At 45.1% G+C, this 16,234-nt stretch overlaps 1 protein-coding gene across 1 annotated transcript in view; it reads left to right on the top strand.

Moving 5' to 3' along the window:
- LOC122559795 (tetraspanin-9-like) overlaps positions 1 to 16,234 on the top strand; it is a 190,992-nt gene that overhangs the window by 25,574 nt on the left and 149,184 nt on the right. The window contains exon 3 of the mRNA XM_087997082.1: positions 12,035 to 12,090. The gene's annotated coding sequence lies outside the window, so the exon portion shown is untranslated. The remainder of the gene's footprint in view (positions 1 to 12,034; positions 12,091 to 16,234) is intronic.

Genomic DNA, 16,234 nt, shown 5'->3' with positions numbered 1-16,234 from the left:
AAGTAAACTGTTTCTCTTGCTTGGCGGAGTCTGGCGTCCAACATTGGTGTTCCTGATGTACCCCCCGCCCCCAGGTCTGGGAAGATCAGATTTAACCTGGTGCAGAGTCTTCTCATACAAGTACAGGGATAGCTCCAGCAGAGTTTCTACTGGGGAGGAGTAATCCTAAAATCAAATAGGAACCGGGACAGTTTGGTATTGAGTGAAGTGTAGGCTGTTTCTTTGAGCCTGCCTTCAAAGTTTGGACCGCTCTTGCTGCCAAACCATTGGATGTTGGGTGGAATAGAGCTGTCCTTACATATTGAATCCCATTTTGCTTTAGGGAATGCTCGTAAACATGGCCCGTTATCTGTGCCCAGCACTCCCAGGGGCCTGTGTATTGCAAAACATGTGTACAGTCTTTCTACGATCGTCTCATGGTTGACAAATGAACTCTCTGCACATCCAGCCACTATTGAGTGGGCGTCCACAATGACCGGGAACATTGAGCCCATGAAAGGACCGAATAGCCAACGTGTAACTGAATCCAGGGTTTACCCGGCCATTCCCATGAATGTGGGGGAGCGGCTGGAGGTTATTTTTGTCCTTGTTGGCACTCTGGGCACTGCCCCACCAACACAGCTATGCCTGCATCCAATCCTGGCCACCAGACATAACTTCACGCCAACATCTTCATTTTGAAAACCCCTGGATAATTCTGGTAGAGTTCAGCCAGTATTTCGTGGTAACTTTACTCGGGACAATCACTCGTGTTCCCCATAATAATATTCCGTCCTCTGCTATGACCTGGTCTCTCCAGGTCCAAAAAGGTTTCAGTTCTGGTTGTGATGGCCCTTTGTTTTCCCCACATAACCACCCGCTGTTTCTGTTTTGCGAGGACCGGATCTTTCTGCATTCAAAGTCTGGAATTGTCAGCTGTAATTGGAAGTGTGCCCCAAAAATTTAAAACCATTATAGTGTATCTGCCAGTGAGAGGCAGCTCAATGCATCCGCATTTGCTACTTTGCCTCTCAGACGGTGTTCCAACGTGTACTTACATACACTTAGTATTAGAGCCCACTGCTGAATTCAGCCTGAAGCTATGGGCAGAACTGTCTTGTCCTCCTTTAGGGAAGGCCAGGGGGTTTGTGGTCCATTATTATTACAAATTTACATCCGCAAAGGTGCTGGTGAAACTTTCTGACTCCAAATATGATCACCAAACCTTCCTTCTCTATCTGGGTGTATCAACGCTCAGCATTAGCCAAAGTCCTGAATGCATACGCTATTGGGCATTCCTGTCCACTGAGCTACCTCTGAGCTAATAGTACTTCAATGCCGTATGGGGAGGCATCACATGTCAATACTGGATCTTGCTGGGGATCGTAGTGTAGCCAACACCTTTGAGGATGATCGCTGTTTCTCCACTTCTCGAAAAAGGTCCCTGAAAGCTATGGGCTAGGCTATGTGACCGTTTCCAAGGCTGACCCTTTTTTCAGGAGTTGATGTAAGGGTGCCAGGATGGAGGTACTTTCTGCAATAATGAACTTTCTGTAATAATTCAGTGGCCCAAGAAAAGACCTCGGCTTTGGTGCAGACCTGGAGCCAGGACACCTTTGATCCCCCTCACTATATTTTCCAACAGGAGTACCCCAGTCCTGTTCACTTCTGTAGCCCAGGTAGGTCAATTGGGGTGACTGGAATACACATATTCCACTTCCAACGTGCACTTCCACCTGGGAGAAATGTCTAAGGAATATGTCCAAGTTCTCTAATTGCTCCTTATTGGTCTTCCTTGTTATTAGCACGTCATTTAGATAAATGATGATCTAGGGTAGACCTTGCAAAATGACCCCATTGTCTGCTGAAAAATGGCACAGGCTGATGACAGCCCAAATGGCAGCCTTGTATATTGGTACAAGCCATTATGGGTATTAACTGTAGCATACCTCTGGGAATCCTCATCTAATGGCAATTGCAAGTACACATGACTTATGTTCAGCTTTGTGAAGAACAGCCACCCCCCTCACCAGTTTTGCGTATAGGTCCTCTATGCGAGGGATGATGTATTTATCCAGCTGTGAGAAATAGTTTACTGTTTGTTTAAAATCCCCACAAAGATAAACCCACCCATCAGACTTCGCAATCAGTATGACTGATGCTGCCCATTCCACAATTGGATTGGTTTGATGATTCCTTCGCTTTCCAGCCTTCTGACTTCTGTCCATATTTTTGCCTTTAAGACAAATGGCAGAGGCCGGGCCTTGCAGAATCATGGAACTGCCTCCTGGTCAGCATGCAAGGAAGCCTTGGCTCCTTTGATAATCCATAGACCTTCTTGAAAAACATGCGGCATTTAATTAGGACCTCACTCAGGCAGTTATTTTCTAATAGAAGAATATTAAGCCAATCAAGGTGAATCTAACTTAACCAACTTTCCTCCATCAAACTTGGGCCTGAGCCTTTTACTACAGTTTGTGGTAACTGAGCCAGCTGCTTCTCCTCAATTGTACTCTTAAACTGGAAAGGTTTCCCAGTATAGGTTCTAGCCAGGGCCTTATGCAAACTTAAGGGTTGGAGTCGAGAGTGAATTTTGTTCAAGACTGGTTATGCAATCACTGAAATGGCCGCAGCAATATCAACCTCCGTCAAAGGTTTAACTGTTGAACCAGATGTTTATTTTGTATCTGATTTGGATATTGCGAAACAAAACCAGATGTAGGTGGACTTCCCAAGGTGTGCATCTCCTAGATACCAGCGTTTTGAGATCTCTCACTCAGTTTAGGTCCAGTAGGACTCTTTTGCTATCTTGAGTTTGCATACCAGCAGCAACTTGTCTCAGCCGGATCCCTCCAGCCCGGCACCGCCTTCCTGACCTGCAGTCTTCTTCTTGATCACCCTCACCTTGACCTCTTTCCACCTATCACATTTCCAACGCCCCTCCTCCAAGTCCCTCCTCCCTACCTTTTATCTTCTCCTGCTAAACACTCTCTGCTCATTCCTGAAGAAGGGCCTGTGCCCGAAACGTCGAATCTCCTGTTCCCTGGATGCTGCCTGACCTGCTGTGCTGTTCCAGCAATAAAGTTTCAACTTTGATCTCCAGCATCTGCAGACCTCACTTTCTCCTCGAAGATTTCAACCTACTGCGAATCCTCTTACAAGGATGCCTTCCTTGAAGAAGCTCTCTGCCTCTCTCTCCGACTGGGAACCCTCCAACCGCAGGGGATGAACTTGGACTTCACCAGTTTCTTCATCCCCCCTCCCCCCACCTTGTCTCAGCTGGATCCCTCCAGCCCGGCACCGCCTTCCTGACCTGCAGTCTTCTTCTTGATCACCCTCACCTTGACCTCTTTCCACCTATCACATTTCCAACGCCCCTCCTCCAGGTCCCTCCTCCCTACCTTTTATCTTCTCCTGCTGAACACTCTCTGCTCATTCCTGAAGAAGGGCCTGTGCCCGAAACGTCGAATCTCCTGTTCGCTGGATGCTGCCTGACCTGCTGTGCTGTTCCAGCAATAAAGTTTCAACTTTGATCTCCAGCATCTGCAGACCTCACTTTCTCCTACCAGCAGCAACTATAATGACTTGGCGGCCCTGACCCTGAGGAAAATTTTAACCTTTTAGCCGAGGTTTGGTTCTGTTTTGAGGTTTTGCTGTGGGCTGACCTAGAGCCCCTCTGCTCAGGATATGTCCTGAGTGAGGCTCTGCAATTGTCTTCACTCAAGTGTTGTTCCCCAAGCTCAGTCAGACTAATGAGGGTGTCCACTTCCATCAGAAAATCCTGCAATTCTTATGCTCTATTTGCTACATTTTCCAATGATCAAACAGGCACTACAACTGGCTTTAAGTCCAGTTGGGATTCAGCTAGTAGGCGCTTCTGCATTGTTAGATCCTTAGTCCCACTCTCATTGCCACTGAAGTAACTCTACAGAGGTCAGTATACTGTCACCAAGTCACTCTTTATTTACACCTGGAAATTCCTTGGCAATGGTCCAGCTTCCTCACAGCCAGCTCTGAGTGTTTGAATATCTGAGACTCCTGTTTATATATATCTGTCAGCCAGGGCTCCCTGATTGGACCAGGTTAACATCCCCAATCAGGGAACTCCGAGTTCAATGAGTTCCTGATGAAGAGCTTATGCTCGAAACATTGACTCTCCTGCTCCTCGGATGCTGCTTGACTGGCTGTGCTTTTCCAGCATCACATGTTTTGACTCATGTTCTATGAGGTCCAACTGGTTGACTTCATTACAATCACTGCCTTGATTGTGAATGGAATTACCTCAATGATGAGAGGATACAATGTAAAGTAAGATTATTCAGCCCTGGTAATTTATCCACCTTCAAGGAGGCCAGTCCCTTCTTATTATATTTACTTTGGTTAAAATTTCACATTCCTCCTCTCACTGTGTACATTGTCTCTCTCCTTTGTAAAGCAGAGACAAAATATTCATTTAGAACCCATCCACCTCTTCTGCATCGACACACAAGTTACTGCATACATCTGTGATAGGCCCAACCTTTTCCTTCATCATCTCTTTTGCTCTTAATGTTGCAATAATAATTACTTGGATTTTCCCTAACTTTACAGCCAACATTCTTTTCATATCCTCTCTTTGTTGGCCCAATTTCCTCTCATTTCGCTTCCATTTAATCTGTAATCCTCCTAAAGTATTACGATTTTTGAGCTTGTCAAACACTAATCTTTATGCTTTTCCTTTCCCATGTGATTCCAGATAGCCAGGGATCCTGAGATCTGGCAGTGCCAATCCTTTCAGTTTGTGGGTACTTGTCTAGAACATGCCCATAGAATCTCCCCTTTGTTTCACACTGATTTGCCAGTGACTTTCCTTTCAAGTAATCTACAGTCTACTTCTGCCAGATCAGCTTTGTAAGGTTTGCCTTCCCCCCAGCGTAGAACGCTTACTGTCGTTGTATCACTCTGTCCTTCCATCATGATGGTCAACGTAACCACATTATGATCGACTGTTGAGTACAATGTGAATGGGGGTAGAGATGGTGGGAAAGCATATTAGTTAGTAGGGTGGCAACGCAAGTGGCTCCTCCCAGTAATGGGAGGCAGCTGTGGCTGCAGCAGAGATGGATTGCTACGTTTGCGGGTGTGGTGGGGGGCGGGGTGGCAATAGCGGATGTGAGACCGTTACAGAGACCCCACCAGTGATCAGCAGCAAACACAGGAGTAGCAGAGAGTAACAAGAAGAGAGAAAGATTAATGCTATTGCAGTAAAGTTCGCCATTATAATCAGTGTTTCAAGATGGTGTCTAGGTGTGGTCTTTTGCACATGACAAAACATTTCACTGTGTTTTTATGTACATGTGACAATAATTCTAATTGATCCCTTTATTCAGAAATGATTTAAACAATGGGATAGAAAGCCAACATCTAAATCTGAAAATTACGCAAGGATTGGCAGCCAAGTGTCGATGAAAGTATAAAATTACAAAGAGATATTGACAGCGATCTGATCAGACTCTAGGTTCTCCAATTCATTGAGGTTCCAGACCTGATACCCAAACTGTTCACCTCTTGGGGCTAGGAGGACTAAAATGTCTCTTCCTCTTTATTCACAAATCCTCAGATTGTAGCAACTAGCTTAGTTTGAAAAGTATTCCTTCCTTTATGGATACTTTTCTCCCAGATCCGAATGAATTTATGTTTTAAAAGGAAATTAATCAACAAGCCTTTCTTTAATTAACAAAGGGAGTGAGTGAGCTAACTACATACAGGAAGAAATATTAACACCACATGCATATACAGACTAGAAATAGGAGGTGATTATAAACAGGTGAGAGTTAAAATAAACAGATATACAGGTCAGTCTCTGAATAGCTTGTGAAAAACATATGGTTGGACCTGGCAAATATTGCAACTGCGAGCTTCGACCTTGGTGGTTGAATAATTGGCTTCACAGTTCCCAGATTTGCACGTAAATTAAGATTCTGTGGCGTTTTGATAAAATTTTTCCAGTGATTGTTTCCAGCATTAAGGATAAATGAGAATGCTGTTATCACATTTCCCTTTTGTCTGGATTTAAATCTTAGAAAGGAAATATTGCCCTTAAGGGTGAAGTATAGGTTTGTTGGAATGACATTGGATTCCAAGAGTTAAGTATGAGTGGGAGATTGAACAAATTGGGTTGTTTTCCCTGGAATTTAGAAGTGTGGGTTTTCCTCATGGCAATAGACAAGGTAGATAGAGAGAAATGATTTCAGGAGTTGCTAGGGGATGGTGATGTAGGATTAGGAGCAGATTCTAAAAGTTAGAGTTAGATCTTCCAGGAGTGACATTAGGAAACATGCCTTCAGACAAAGGAGGGTAAGAGATTGGAACTCTCTGAAAATAGTGATTGATGCTCCATCATTTAACTTTAATGATAAGGTTGCTGTAACAATTTTGTGATCTTATTGCTTTCCCCGTCTTGATTGCTCAGTTATTTTGCAAATAGTGACCATCTCAGCATGGTTCAGATGCACTTTGCTGGATTTGTAGGTATTGCGAATGCATATTCTTTTTCAAGGACTTTGTGAAAAACAGGAACTGTTTGGGCACTTTCTGAATTGAAAAGGATTTTTACCATACAGTTTCTGGGGAATTGGTGTCAACACTTCAAACCTGTTGTTAAGGGACCTCAAGTGAACTTAGGTGGCACAGTGGTTAATACTGCTACCTCGCAGCACTAGGGACCCAGGTTCAATTCCAACCTCAGGTGACTGACTTTGCACGTTCTCCCCATGTCCATGTGGGTTTTGTCCTGGTGCTCTGATTTCCTCCCACAGTCCAAAGATGTATAGGTTAGGTGAATAAGCCATGCTAAATTGTCCAGAGATGTGCAGGCTAAGTGGGTTTGTTATGTTAGTGGGGGTTGGGATGCTCTTTGGAGGGTTAGTGTAGACTTGATGGGCTGAATGGCCTCCATTTGCACTGTAGGGATTCTAAGTTAAAAGTTTTTAGGAGATGGTGTTTATGATCTTTAGCCACTGATAGCCTAGCTTTGAAAGGCCTATGAGGGCTTCTGTCTAAGGTTGGCATATTCTGGACTTAATCTTATGAATTCCCAAGACCCTGTTTTAAGGATAAGTTTTGTATTATAACCAATGAATTATTTTGAGTTCCTTAGAGACATCTGGTGAAAGTCTCTTTTATTCTGGAGAGTATAAGGCGAAGGGGATTGAATGGCCACGTTAGTGATTGAACCAACACGTGGATATGATTGGTGGGACTGGTGGAGTGATGGGACATGATTGCTGGCTCATTCTGCTTGTCCCATTCGTAATGCAGGGTAGAACATAATCCTGACTGGAAACATTGCCCAATGTGTTGGAACAGTATGGATCCAGGGATCAGAGCGACTGAAATTGGGCAAGGCTGTGGGTGTTTGTGAACATTAATTGATATTGTGGTTGTCTAATGCTGGTGAAGAAAAAGAAAAATCTGAACAACGTAGCAATTTTCAATTTTACAAAGCCGAGTCAGCGGAAGTAGCTGCCAATAGAACTCTCTGGAATTTGTTTTTGTCGAACCCTTTCATGTAGGATGTGGTGCTGGTGGCAAGGCTTCTTCTGATTTACCCTTACACTGAAGTCATGTCAGTCTGCAGTCACGTATTGGCCAGATTAGGTAAGGACAGCAGATTTCCCCAGCGATATTACTGAACAATTTTCCCTCTGAGCTGAATGGATACTACATATTCACCTTGGGTTTCTCCTGCTGATGCCACACACGGACTTTAAAGGTCCACACGCTGGCTGCTGAAATCGTTAGTGAGTCACGTTGTCATGGTCACCATCGCTAAGGCTAGTGTTAAATTCCCAGTGTTTCGATGACAGAATTTAAAAATCCAGCGGCAGTGGGGCGTGAACCCACAGCCTCTGGGACTACCAGACCACTCACATTACCTTTACACCACCTTCTCCCCTAAGTGACTGTGTAGAATCATTTCAGTTTATTGTTCACGTTTCTGTGAACGAACTACTTTACTCCTTGAGTGTGGGCACGTTATTTTAGAACGTTAAAATCTGCTGAACAGCTTTGAAAAGGGCAGCTGAGTCCCATGGCTCTTGTAAAAGTTTCTGGGCATCATCTTTTTGGCCTGTAGTCCTCCCATTGGTTAGTTTGACACTGATTGCTAACTTAAGCACTTCCTTTGTTTAATCCTGCTTTATGGTTGTACTAATGTGTTTTCTTATTCTCCCACTATGGTCCTACAGCACGGAAAGAGACTCCGGTCCAACTAGTCCACACTGACCACGTTCCCAAACTAAACCAATCTCACCTTGGCCCATAGTCCCCCCAAGTCTTTCCTATACATGTGCTTATCCAAATGTCTTAAACATTGTAACTTCCTTTGGTAGTTCATTCCAAACACACATTGTGTGTTAAAAAAAAGTTTCTCCTCATGTCATATTTTAAATCGTTGTCCCCTCACTTTAAAAATATACTGTTACGTTTTGAACTCCCCAACCCTAGGGAATAGATCTTTGCTATTCACCTTATCTATGCCCCTCATGATTTTATAAAATTCTATAAGGTCACCTCTCAACTTGCGACGCTCCAGTGAAAAAAGCCCCAGCCTATCCAGCTCAAACCCTCCATTCCCAGCAACACCCTGGTATAGTCAGTTCTGATATAACGCAATAGTTCTGTTCTCGAACGGTCTCGTTATAGAAGAAAATCTTACAGCGCCATTTAAACTAATGGGGCCGGAATCATGTTATAGTCAATACAGGTTAAGGAAAATAACGGGCTAAATTCTTCAATCACATTAAAGCCAATTCATGTTGAAGAGACATACGTTAAAGCAGAGCCGATTGGATATGTTTACTGAACCCCCTCCAGTTTAATAATATCCTTCCTATAACAGGGCAATCAGAGCTGCACATAATACTTCAGAAGATGCCTCACCAACGTCCTGTACAACCTCAACATGACGTCCCAACTGCTATACTGAGTAGTCTGAGCTGTAAAAGCAAGCATTCCAAACACCACCTTAACCACCCTGTCTACCTGCGACACAACTTTCAACGAACTATGTTCCTGAACCCCTAGGTTTCTGTGTACTACAAAGCTGCCCACAAATCAGCTGTAGCAAACACACAGCAAAAGCTTCAATATATTTTAAAAGGATGGGTGTAAATGTTGTGTGTTGTGCTGTTTCAATACTGCAGTTCGTGGTTGCAGATTTATCACAGACTAACCTGTTATGATCCTCCGTCGTGAATTACACAACTCCTTTCTCCACTGGAGGGTGGGCTCAGCAATGCATCTGTGGGTGGAAGCAGGACACAGCTTGGTGAATGTGCTGGCCATAAGAGAACTAGGAGATGACATTCAACAGAGCACGGCTTACCACAGATCAATTATTGACCTTCCATTAGGTGGACAAGGTCAAAGTCACATGACACCAGGTTATAGTCCAACAGGTTTATTTAAAATCACAAGCTTTCGGAGCGCTGCCCCTTTGTCAAGTGAACTATAGCCTGGTGTCGAGTGACTTCTGACTTTGTTCACCCCAGTCCAACGCCGGCAGCTCCACATCTTGGCTTTAATCAGGTGGAGCTGAATAATGTGTTGCTGGAAAAGCGCAGCAGGTCAGGCAGCATCCAAGGAGCAAGGAGAATTGACGTTTTGGGCATAAGCACTTCTTCAGGAATGAGGAGGGTGTGCCAAGCAGGCTAAGATAAAAGGTAGGGAGGAGGGACTTGGGGGAGGGGCGTTGGCAATGCGATAGGTGGAAGGAGGTTAAGGTGAGGGTGATAGGCCGGAGTGGGGGTGGGGGCGGAGAGGTCGGGAAGCAAATTGCAGGTCAAGAAGGCGGTGCTGAGTCCGAGGGTTGGGATTGAGATAAGGTGGGGGAGGGGAAATGAGGAAGCTGGAGAAATCTGCATTCATCCCTTGTGGTTAGAGGGTTCCTAGGCGGAAGATGAGGCGCTCTTCCTCCAGGCGCGTGTTGCCATGGTCTGGCGATGGAGGAGGCCAAGGACCTGCATGTCCTTGGCTGAGTGGGAGGGGGAGTTAAAGTGTTCAGCCATGGGGCGGTTGGCTTGGTTGGTGCGGGTGTCCCAGAGGTGTTCTCTGAAAGGTTCCGCAAGTAGGCGGCCTGTCTCCCCAATGTAGAGGAGGCCACATCGGGTGCAGCGAATGCAGTAAATGATGTGTGTGGAGGTGCAGGTGAATTTGTGACGGACATGGGGCCTTGGAGGGAAGTGAGGGGGGAGGTGTGGGCGCAAGTTTTGCATTTTTTGCGGTTGCAGGGGAAGGTGCCGGGAGTGGAGGTTGGTTTGGTGGGGGGTGTGGACCTCACGAGGGAGTCGCGGAGGGAGTGGTCTTTCCGGAACGCTGATAGGGGTGGGGAGGGAAATATATCCTTGGTGGTGGGGTCCGTTTGGAGGTGGCGGAAATGATGAAGGATGATACGATGTATCTGGAGGTTGGTGGGGTGGTAGGTGAGGACCAGTGGGGTTCTGTCCTGGTGGCGATTGGAGGGGCGGGGTTCAAGGGTGGAGGAGCGGGAAGTGGAGGAGATGCGGTAGAGAGCATCGTCAACCACGTCTGAGGAGAAATTGCGGTCTTTGAAGAAGGAGGCCATCTGGGTTGTTCGGTATTGGAATTGGTCCTCCTGGGAGCAGATGTGGTGGAGGCGAAGGAATTGGGAATATGGGATGGCGTTTTTACATGGGGCAGGGTGGGAGGAGGTGTAATCTAGGTAGCTGTGGGAGTCAGTCGGTTTATAGTAAATGTCCGTGTTGAGTCGGTCGCCCGAGATAGAAATGGAGAGGTCTCGGAAGGGGAGGGAGGAGTCTGAGACAGTCCAGGTAAATTTGAGGTCGGAGTGGAAGGTGTTAGTAAAGTGGATGAACTGTTCACCCTCCTCGTGGGAGCACGAGGTAGCGCCGATACGGTCATCAATGTAGTGGAGGAAAAGGTGGGGGTGGTGCCAGTGTGGCTGCGGAATCAGGTGGGCCTTGCTGGGGTTAGATTATATACATACATCACTGGGAACAAAGTTGCATTTAATTTCAGTTTTTTAAAAAAAGATACCCACTGTTGCAGGTTCAGTTTAGCTCAGTTGGCTGGATGGTTGGTTTGCAGAGCAGTGTGGGTTCAGTTCCCCTCACCAGTTTGAGGTTACCATGAAGGACTCTCCTACTCAACCTGTTCCCTCACCTGAGGTCTGGTGACCCTCAGGTTAAATACCATCAATTGCTTCTGTCTAATGAGAGAGCAGCCTCTATGTTCTGGTAAGACTGCGGTGACACAGCAACCCACTGTCTCTGAGTCCCTTGTTACTGTGTGGAGTTTGACGTAGGGCTTTTGGTGAATTTGCAACCTGCTGGCTTATTTTTGCACTGTCTGGACAGTGATGGGTTCTGTGGAGGAAGTGAGGACTGCAGATGCTGGAGATCAGAGTCAAAATATATGGTGTTGGAAAAGCCCAGGCAGCATCCGAGGAGCAAGAGAGTTGATGCTTCGAGCACAAGCTCTTCATCAGGCATTGCTGAACCTCGAAACACGACTCTCCTGCTCCTGGGATGCTGCCTGACAGGCTGTGCTTTTCCAGCACCACACTTTTTGTCAGTGACAGGTACTGTACCTGCTGACTTTTATAACACTAGACATACAGATTGATGGTTTGCATCACTGAACTCTGGGCTACTTCTGCTCTTCCTAGCTATGCATCCATTTGCCCTTTTGCCCTCCACTATTCAAACCTGTTTTCTCAGTGTCTCAAGCATGCAGTGTGTCGAATGTTTCTGAAGTGTAACCCCTGCTCCTGCAGATCACTGTACAAGAATTGATAAAAGCAAATGGCACACGATATCTGAGGCCATTTGACATTCTATTGCAGAGTCTGGGAATAGAAAATTAGAGGAGAGACTAAATGCTGACATAAAAGTTTGCAAAGCTTCAATTTTAGATGAAAGGAACCTACACAAGTGTGCCATCTATTTTAGTTTTTTAATTGCAAACCTCTGATGTTCTATTAATATTAAAATGTTTAAATCAAATTTACTGAGCAGTCCTTCATTTATTTCAGAAACCGAGCTGGTCGTAACAAGTCTGTGTGCCTGTTTCAAAATCGACTTTGAGCTGGTAAGAATTTACATGATTGGACTTTAGTTTTAATGTCCAGGACGTAAATTGCTGTGACAACCAATTTTTTGCAACTTCAGGAGGTTTCAGTTCTCCCACTGTCGTGCATCTGTTACATTTGGCTCAAACCAAACTCCGTCAAAAATTAAGTCACGTTTTTGCGATCGAAGATCTGCTTTATTTTTCGGATTGTCATATTAACATTGGTAGCTGTAGAGAGAGTGCAGATGAGGTTTACCAGGATGCTGCCTGGACTGGAGGGCAGGTCTTTTGAAGAAAGGTTGAGGGAACTAAGGATTTTCACTTTAGAGCGAAGAAGGATGAGAGGTGACTTGATAGAGATGTACAAGGTGATGGGAGGCATAGATAGAGTGAATAGTCAGAGACTTTTTCCCAGGGTGGAAATGGCTATCATAATTTTAAGATGATTTGAGGAAGTTTTGGGGAGATCTCAGAGGTAGGTTCTTTACTCAAAGTGTGTTGGGTGCGTGGAATGCAATGCCAGTGGTGGTAGTAGAGTCAGATACATTGGGGACACTTAAGTAACTCTTGGAGAGGCACATGGATGATAGTACAATGAAGAGTATGTCGGTTAGTTTGATCTTAGAATAGTGTAAAAGGTTGTCACAACATCAACGTCCGAAGGGCCTGTACTGTTCTATGTTCTGTTTAATAACTGCCTTTGCATAAACACCCCATTCTCCAGTAATTGGTGTGAGACAAAGAAGAACTTCAACTTCGAATCTTTTGCAGGAAACTGGGATTAGTGTGGGAAGTAGTATATTTTTGACGGTATAGACATGCTGGGCTGTACTGTATGATTCTAACTTAATGTTAGCAGTAGCTGTGTGGAAGAGGTAATGGATATCAGTACACCATAACAGGTGAGAGTGCAAATATTTAGCATGGCTGCTCCAGATTTTTAGTTAAACCATGTACTTTCTTTCTACAGAGAGAACGTAGATGAACTTCTGTTTGTATTGCACAGACAGAAAGGAAGTGTTTGTCCCTCCTATCCCATCATGAGATATTAAATGTCAGTTTATATACCTCCCATTATTTTGATAAGTGTAACATACAAGATCCTGAGAGTAATTGACAAATTGGACATTGAAAGGATATTTCCACTTGTGGGAGAGATGGGAGTATGGTGATGCAATGGAAAAATAAGACTCTTCCATTGAAGGCAGAGGTGAAGAGAAAAGTTTTCTGAATGTTGAGTATCTGTGGAACTCTCTTCCCCAGAGAGCAGTGGAGGCAGGGCCCTTGAATATTTAATATTATGTAGATCTATACATCCTCAGTTCTGAGGAGAGGTTACCAGACCCAAAATGTTAACTCAGATTTCTCTCCTCAAATGCTGCCAGACCTGCTGAGAGCAATTTCTGCTTTTGTAGCTCTTTGAGGTCTTGACTAACAAAGGTGTTGAAGGTTGTGAGGAGTAAAAGTGTTGAGGTTACAATCAGATCAGCTGTGATCTTATCGAATGGTGGAGCAGGCTTGAGGATCTTATGAAGGAGTTAGATATAGTCCTTGGGGCTAAAGGGATTGCAGAAGATGGGCATTGATCTCAAGAAGGTGCAAAATGGAGAAACTTAACAATTTTGGGTCATTAGTTGCCCAAAAAGCAAACAACTTTAGCTGTAGAGGTTAAGGTCTGAAATTGCCAGACGGCAGTAATCTTTCTTATTGAAAGATGATGGATTGCTCCTGGAGCATCTCTGGAGCAATGCAAGAGTTCGAAGATGGCAAGGTCAGAGTGAAGGCATGGTGGAGAACTTAGCAACAAGCCTCTGGAAGTCTGCGACACTGGGTGTGGATTGAGCAGAGGTCTTCTCCAATCCCAGTCTTCATTTGGTGGTCTCCCCATTGTAGCTGACTACATCGTGACCAGTAAACGCCTGATACTAATTACAGTGAAGTACAAATAAATGGCTGTTTCAGTTGCTAGGAGTGTCTGGGGCCTTGGACAGTGAGAAATAAAGAGGTAAAGGGGAAGCATTTGCAACTTGTGTTAATGTGGAGAGATTCCATGCGATAAGAGGAATGGGAGGGGGCATTGTGGTACTTGTGTCCTCGGATGTGTGTGTTTTCGGCAATGGAACAGTGAGTGGTTGCTGTGTGATACCCTGTTTGTGGTGAAGCAGTGATTACGTGCACTTGTCTCAGTTTAATGTAATCTGTTAACTGCTCAAAATGCAATCCCCCTTGGCCTTGGGGAAATCAAATGTGCTTGGGTTTAGATTTTAGCCCCCCCCCCCCCCCCACCCCGAGCTTCCAGTAGCTTGTGTTATTAATGCCTTGTCCCATTTCCACTCTCTAATCTCAGCCTCATACCTAGATCCAAGGTAAAGGAACAGCAGCTCACCTTTCACATTGTCACTTTTCAGCCAACTGAGCTCAACGCTGAATTTAACTATTTCAGACTTTAACCACTCCCCATTATTTGAGTTGCAACTTTTGTCTTGGTTTTTCCATTAACCAGCTCCCAATCCATGTTTTCCTTCTTTAATTCTCCTATTAACATCTCTTTTTGCTTTCTGTCATTGTGTCACCTGATCTCCTGTGAGTTCTACCCAATAGATCATTTATCTTCCTCCTTTTTGTGTGTTTTCTCTGCGCACCTCTCGCCCCCCCGATGTTCCTGGACTTGCTTGAAACTGGTCACATCTTTAACTTTTTCCAAGTACTGAGGAAGTGTCACTGACCTGAAAAGTTAACTCTGCTTCCCTCTCCGCAGATGCTGCCTGACCTGCTGAGTTTTTCCATCATTTTCTGTTTTGTTCTTGTTATGAAAAGTCCAGCAATATAGGAAACCATGCCTTGTGATGTCCACATCAACACTCCAAAGAGCAACCCACCCCGGCCCATTCCCTTCCCCTATATTTACCCCTGACTAATGCACCTAACACACTACAGGCAATTTAGCAAGACCAATTCACCTGACCTGCACATCTTTGGATTGTGGGAGGAAACTGGAGCACACCCACACAGACATGGGCAGAATATGCAAACTCTGCACAAACAGTCGCCCGAGGCTGGGATCGAACCCGGGTCCCTGGCGCTATGAGGCAACAGTGCTAACCACTGAGCCACTGTGCTGCCCCAATTTATTTACTTTGAAAACAAAGCCCTCAACTTTTGAATCCTTCCAAAACCCATCGGATGGCGACAGCTGCAGAGACTCCAGATCACACATCCGATGGATAGAAATCGGAACCTCTGCCGTCACTATTTGTAACTCCAGGCGGCAATGGAAAAGCAACTCGGTCTCTCTGAATGATCGGGCAAATCCAGAGATACAGTTCCAATGTGTCTGTTCCTGACTCCTGCATTTTCTCCTATTCTCAAACTAACTCTGGCCATTTCTTTGCAGCATTTGAGGGCTAATCACTACCTTCTGCCGCCACTTCCTTCCCGGCTGTTTCTCATTTTATTCATGTGGGACAAAAAAAGGGGCAAGTCCTGTCTCTGGTGTTCCCCTTCCTGTTGCTTCAAAGGATGTTTGTCTTTTCTTTTTTTGAATCATCTGCTTGCCCTGTGCTGGCTCCCTCATCCACTGCCAAAGCCCAGACTGATCACTGACCACAGATTTAACCATTCCTAACGTTCAGTCAAATGCTGTTCACAAAGTTAATGCTGATGGCAGTGACGTTCTGCAAGTTCAACGCAGCCAAGTGCAATTCTGCTCTCCCTTCTATTGGAAGGATGTTGTTAAACTTGAAAGGGTTCAGAAAGGATTTACAAGGATGTTGCCGAGGTTGGAGAATTTGAGCTATAGGGAGAGGCTGAACAGGCTGGGGCCGTTTTCCTGGAGCGTCAGAGGCTGAGGGGTGACCGTATAAAGATTTATAAAATCATGAGGGGCATGGATAGGGTAAATAGGCAAAGTCTTTTCCCTAGGGTGGAGGAGTCCAAAACTAGAGGACATAGGTTTAGAGTGAGAGGGGAAAGATATAAAAGGGACCAAAGGGGCAACTCTTTCATGCAGAGGGTGGTGTGTTTATGGAATGAGCTGCTCGAGGAAGTCGGGGAAACTGGTACAATTACAGCATTTAAAAGGCATCTGGATGGGTATATGAATAGGAATGGTTTAAAAGGATATGGGCCAAGTGCTGGCAGATGGGACTAGATTAGGTTAGGA

Source organism: Chiloscyllium plagiosum, unplaced genomic scaffold (assembly GCF_037043375.1).
Source record: "Chiloscyllium plagiosum isolate Xiang-an unplaced genomic scaffold, Cpla_swu_hap1 HiC_scaffold_19, whole genome shotgun sequence".
Classification (NCBI taxonomy): Eukaryota; Metazoa; Chordata; class Chondrichthyes; order Orectolobiformes; family Hemiscylliidae; genus Chiloscyllium; species Chiloscyllium plagiosum.
Note: the sequence above shows the minus strand (reverse complement) of the source record. Positions and strands in the feature narration are given on the sequence as shown.